The sequence below is a fragment of the Physcomitrium patens genome, chromosome 15, assembly GCF_059467195.1.
Source record: "Physcomitrium patens ecotype Gransden chromosome 15, ASM5946719v1, whole genome shotgun sequence".
NCBI lineage: Eukaryota > Viridiplantae > Streptophyta > Bryopsida > Funariales > Funariaceae > Physcomitrium > Physcomitrium patens.
The window spans coordinates 2,154,302-2,161,048 of NC_143424.1; positions in this window are offsets into that span (position 1 = coordinate 2,154,302).

Sequence of the window (6,747 nt, forward strand, 5' to 3'; positions counted from 1 at the left end):
ATGAAAGATAAAAAGAAATCAAAGACTTTCAACTCTATGTGTGAATTTCTCTTCATGTTGATTGCTCACAAGAAAATTAATGATCAATGGGAGTTTTTTTATTGCTTGAACAAACTACAACTATGAGCCTTCATCTCACGCATCAAGTCACACAATACATAAATATTTGATTAAAGAGTAAGAGATTGATGTTTGTACAATGTTGAAATCAAGCATTTTGATTGAGAATATTTTCACCATTTTGTGAGAAGAAGATAGCAACATCAACATCATGACCAAAAAAATTTACAACAATAAATAGAAGTTAACGAAGGTACAAATGGACAAGAAGATACTACTTAATGTGTTAATTAACATTTACTTGAAGAAAAACTACAAGATCATATACATGATGGATATTAAAAGGATAATACTCATCATGTTTTTTTCCATCCCAATTTGGTAGATCTCATGCACATCAATCATCAAATTGTCTTCTTGGATGTAAACTTTGTATAAACGTCAACAACTTATTATTGCTCTGATTTATTAAATCTACTATGTTTAATACTATATTATCTACTAGATGTATCTTCATGAAAAACAAAGAAACATCATACTAAATCACAATAGAATATATTTGTGATATATTCTATATAGAGAAACTTCCTAACTTATTTGTTGTTAATTGTGAATGTACTCTTGTCTTTGTTCTTAAAACCACATTCCAACATGCATCTATTTTATTTTACGTGTAACAAATTGAAAATAACATTACCAATAGTTATAAGAAATATTTTAATAGTATAGATATGTAGAAAGTTTTTATGAAGAAATGGTGTAGGATATGGTATTTAGTCTTATATTTTAATTTTTAAATTTTTTTCTTCAATATCTACATTTGAGAGTATTGACAATTCTTTTTATAGGTTATGTATGGTAAATTCTAAGAAATATTTAATGAAAAATAGACCATATTCAAGGCAAAATATGAATCATCAACAATATACCAAGAAGCGGTGTTGTATCTTATTAATACTTAGATTGGTCCTTTTTAAGAAAAAATTGTTGCAATATGGATAAACCATCTCCATTATTTTAGGCATGCTATTATTTCTTATGAAAATAGTACATATGCTTGACTAAAAACATATTTAGAATTGAATAGACTTGATTTATAGTTGTATTGTAAATACATTGATTAATCTATCAATAACGACTTACATAACAATATTGCTAACTTGATGTATGAGACAAAGAGTTTTTTGCTCTTTTATTTGGAAATACTAAAAGAAAAAATCTTTCAAAATATTTAAAATATATATATATATATATATATATATATATATATATATATATTGTACTTTCTAAGGTCAAAGGGCATATAAGTTGACTTTTCTTTCTTTAATATTTTTTATGATTAGATATAGTATGACATGTTTTGATCTACATGATCTCCAATTTTTAGTTGGACAAGGTGCCTAGCTCAATTACATGATAAACCTTGAATATCAATCTTTAGACAATTGCTAATCATAAAAAATATTTAAGAAAAGAAAGTCAACTTGCATGCATGAAAATTTGAATAATTTGGAGCATTCATACTTTTAAATTCTCAAAAACCTAATCTATGTTAATCAAAGGCTCAAATCATTGAACTTTGATCTATATTGGCATTTTTGAAGAATACAAACCTTGCCCTCTAAAACAATTGAAATCCTAGAAGCATCATTGTTGATTACATTTGAAGCAGCCACAAACAACTTTGTTACTCTTTCTAATCATCAACAAGAAGGTACACTTGAAGAATTGTATAGTTTATCTGTCACGAACATACATATAATTACCTATATGAATAGATAAAAGTATGTAAAAGTAGGTTAATTGTGTAATATCTTCTAGAGAAGCTTCTTAGAAGCTTCATAGACGCTGCTTTGACTTTATAGGAGTCTATAGTTGACTTTTAGGTTAGAAACTTGGTCAACAAGTTAGCCATGTGCCACACATGTTGGAAGCTTAAAGAACAAGCTAACTACGTGGTCCATCCATAGAAAACTTGCCTTGCAAGCAAAGGCATGTGGCCTAGAAAGTCAACATATATTGGAGGTCTTATAGAACATCGCCACGTGGCTTCTAGTTAGATAGTATATATAGAGGCAAGAGTGAAGCCCTCTTCACTCTTGTCAACTCCTTTCTTGCTTCTAGTCTAGTTTCAAGGGTCTCTAGTTTTCTTGTATTTTGGCAATAGCCATTCCAGTTTCTTTCTTAATATACATATTTCTATTTTGTCCTATTTCTTTTTGAGAAAAGTCTCACTTACTCTTTAGCTTTCATCGAGTTCTTGTCCTTGACAGATTGACAAGAGTGCACTTACAATATCAGAGCTTTGTCTTTTCTTGATTAAGAGTGGATTACCCCTTTTTCTTGATAAGACATAAGCGCATTAGAAGTTGCGGATTACCCTCTTTTAAACTGATATTGTTCTTAGTATTTTCTTTGTTATCAATTCCTCTCTTCTATTTGTTTTGAGCGTTATTAGGCATCTTCTCTTTTCTAAGTGCTACTATGGCAGAGCTTGTTGAAATGAAGAGTGCAATGGCACAGATGCAAGAACAATTGAGGGAGTTAATGCTTGCGATGCATCAACTCAATTTACCACCACAAGGAGCAACAAGAATGGTAGGAAGTGAAGATATAGAGATGATTGGGGCTGCTTCAACATCTGCACCAAACCATGTCCCTTCTCCCAGAATGGAACACCCTTCGAGTGTTAGAGAACCGAGAGTTGCCTTGCCCGAGAAGTTTGATGGTACCAGATCCAAGTTTCGAGGATTCATCAATCAGGTCCAACTAGTGATTGAACTTCAACCCCAGAGCTATCCAACTCCAGGGTCACAAGTAAGATTCATTGGTACACTTCTTTCAGGTTCAGCATTGTCATGGTTTTCATCTTTTCTTGAACGACGAGATCCAATATTGGATAATCTGGAGGCTTTTTTGGCGGAGTTTCGATCCATGTTTGGAGAACATGATGCAATTCGTGTTGCAACCAACAAGATCCGTATTTTGCGACAAGGCAATCGATCAGTAACATTATATGCTTCGCAATTTCGACAACTTGCAACTGATATCAAGTGGGATGATGCCGCACTTGTGAGTCAATTTCTCTACGGATTACAATATGAGGTAAAGAAATTGATGCTTAATTTACCTGATCCTCAAACATTAAGTCAAGCAATTGACTTTGCTGTGAAGTGCGACAATCGACTTTTTGAATTTCGATCCGAGAGTCGCACAAGTGGGCCTCAACGTTACTACAATTCAATGGCAACACCGACGTCTCCTCAACACATACCTTCAGAAGTAGAGGATATGCAAATTGATGCGGTACGTTTCAAACCTCTTACTGAGCAAGAAAAGTCTCGTCGTCGACAAGAAGGATTGTGCTTATATTGTGGAGAACCTAAGCACACTGCTCAACATTGTCCAAAGAAGCGACGTAACTACAAAATGAGGAGTACGGCTGTCAAAGAAGACAGTATGTCGGAAAACGAGTACGTCCAGCTACAATAGGGACCGTGCGGCTGGAATCTTGTACAACTTCTAATAAAGGTCCTATCCTCTCCTCAGAACCATCTCCTTATTTTATAATAGATGTGCGTTTAGGACCTAATAATTACAAAGCCTCTGCCTTGGTAGATTCAGGAGCCTCATCTTGTTTTTTAGATGAAGAATTTGCTAGATGTCATAGAATATCATTAATACAAAAAACTAAACCTGTACACGTAGAAGTCATAGATGGTCGTCCGTTGTCTTCTGGAGATGTAACTCACGAAACACTTCCTGTAGATGTAGTAATAAATGGTCATAGTAGTTGCGTAATTTTTAATATAATTAGATCTCCCTCTAATCCAGTAATTTTAGGCTTATCATGGTTAGAAAAGTATAATCCTCGAATAGATTGGATTTCTCGTAAACTTGATTTTCCTCAGAGCATTAGTAACAGTTCTATTAACCAAGTAAAAAACCATGAGTCTAGTATAGTAAAACTCGCACCTATAGGTGCAAAAGCATTTATACACGCAGCAAAAGAAGGATCAACTTTTGCTATTTATGCTGCACCTATTTCTGAAAGCGTAAAGACTTCAAGTGGCATTCCAAGTCAATATCAGGATTATCAAGACGTTTTTGAGAAAAAGAATGCAGATATTCTTCCTGAGCATCGCCCATACGATTGTTCAATCGATCTCAAGGAAGGAACTCAGCCACCATTTGGACCAATTTACAGTTTATCGCAAGATGAGTTGGCTGAACTCAAGACATATATTGACGAGAATTTAGCGAAGAATTTCATACGCCATTCAAAATCTCCAGCAGGAGCTCCAATTCTATTCGTAAAGAAAAAAGATGGATCTTTACGAATGTGTGTTGATTATCGAGGACTCAACAAGATCACAATCAAGAACAGGTATCCATTACCTTTGATATCAGGACTCCTTGACCAGTTAAATCAAGCTAAGATCTATACAAAAATAGATCTAAGAGGAGTATATAATCTAGTACGGATCAAAGAAGGAGATGAATGGAAGACTGCGTTTCGAACCAGGTACGGGCATTTTGAATATAATGTCATGCCTTTTGGACTCACGAATGCACCAGCTGCTTTTCAACATCTCATGAATGATGTATTTCGTGAATTCTTAGACAATTTTGTCGTCTGCTACCTAGACGATATCTTGATTTATTCTAAGAATGTTGAAGAACATGAAATACATGTTCGTCAAGTATTACAAAAACTTAGAGATGCAGGATTGTACGCCAAGATGGAAAAGTGTGTATTTCACACTACTCAAGTTGACTTTTTAGGATACATCATTTCAAATGATGGTCTTATGATGGATTCTAAGAAAGTCCAAACAATCATAGATTGGAAGATTCCAAAGACTGTAAGAGATGTCCAATGTTTCTTGGGATTTGCCAATTACTATCGGATCTTCATCAAAGACTTCTCACGAATTGCAGCTCCACTTACACGCTTGACTAGTAAAGATAAATTCCAATGGAATCAAGAAGCGGAAGCAGCATTTGAAGCCTTGAAGACATCGTTTGTCTCTGCACCAGTCTTATATCGTGTTGACTTTTCCAAGGCATTTTTTATGGAAACAGATGCATCGGATTTTGCCTTGGGTGCAGTTTTATCACAAATGGGAACAGATGACAAACTTCATCCGATAGCTTTTCATTCAAGAAAATTCTCAGCAGCCGAGATCAATTATGAGATCCACGATAAAGAACTTCTTGCAATCGTGGATTCTTTTCAAGAATGGCGTCATTATCTAGAAGGTGCTTCTAGTCCAGTCATTGTGTATACAGATCACAAGAACCTCGAGTATTTCATGTCAGCACGCGTGTTGAATCGTCGTCAAGCTCGTTGGAGTATGTCTTTGTCAAGATTCGACTTCATTATCACTTATCGGCCAGGAAAACAACAAGGTTTGTCCGATGCCCTGTCTAGACGTTCTTATTTTGCACCAAAAGAAGGAGATGCAGCTTTTGAGCAACAAAGAACGGTCCTCTTGAAACCGGAGCAATTTCATCTCCGAGCAGTGAAATCAACATTGACTGTTGATTCAACTTTTCTCAAGCAAATCCAGTCCAGTATGTCCTCAGACCCTCTTGTTCATGATATCGAGAATAATTCTTCCAAGTCTCATGATTCTTCTAAGTTCGAGTTCAAGAATAATCTATTATATTTTGAAGGACGCCTATATGTTCCAGAAGGAAAAACACGTTTGCGTGTTCTTCAAGCACGTCATGACTTTCCAGCAGCAGGACACTTTGGATATAATAAGACTTTGGAACTCATATCAAGAGATTTTTGGTGGCCACAAATGTGGAAGTCAGTCAAAGACTTTGTACAATCATGTGATATTTGTTCAAGATCAAAAATTCCTCGACATCGACCTTACGGACTTCTTCAGCCATTACCTATACCAGAACAACCATGGTCTTCTGTTTCTATGGATTTCATCACAGATCTTCCAAACTCAAGATCTTATGATTCTATATTTGTGATAGTAGATCGTTTCACCAAGATGGCACATTTTATGCCATGTACAAAATCTATCACAGGTGAAGAAACAGCTAAGCTTTTCATTGATAATATCTATCGCTATCATGGATTGCCTAAAGATATCATATCGGATAGGGGAACTCAATTTGTGTCGAGATTCTGGAGGACTCTTTTCAAGATTTTAAAAGTGGACATAAAGCTATCTTCAGCTTTCCATCCTCAAACTGATGGACAAACAGAGCGCGTAAACGAAGTCTTGGAACAGTATTTAAGGTGTACCATCAACTACCAACAAGATGATTGGACAAACCTTCTGCCATTGGCAGAGTTTGCTTATAATAATACGGTACATTCCTCCACGCAACAAACACCTTTCTTTGCCAATTATGGCTATCATCCACGACTTGATACTTTTGATTTTTCAAAAGTTGATAATCCTGCAGCAGAAGATATGGCAAATCGGTTGTCAGAGTTACATGCAATAATGAAGGCGCAGTTGAAGAAAGCTCAAGAACGACAAAAGATAAATGCAGATGTATATCGTAAAGAGCAACCACAACTCAACGTGGGTGATAAGGTATGGCTACTTCGTCGCAATATCAAGACCACTCGACCTTGTGACAAATTGGACTATCGTAGGCTTGGCCCCTTTTCTGTTTCTGAACAGATCAACCCAGTTGCATATCGGTTACATC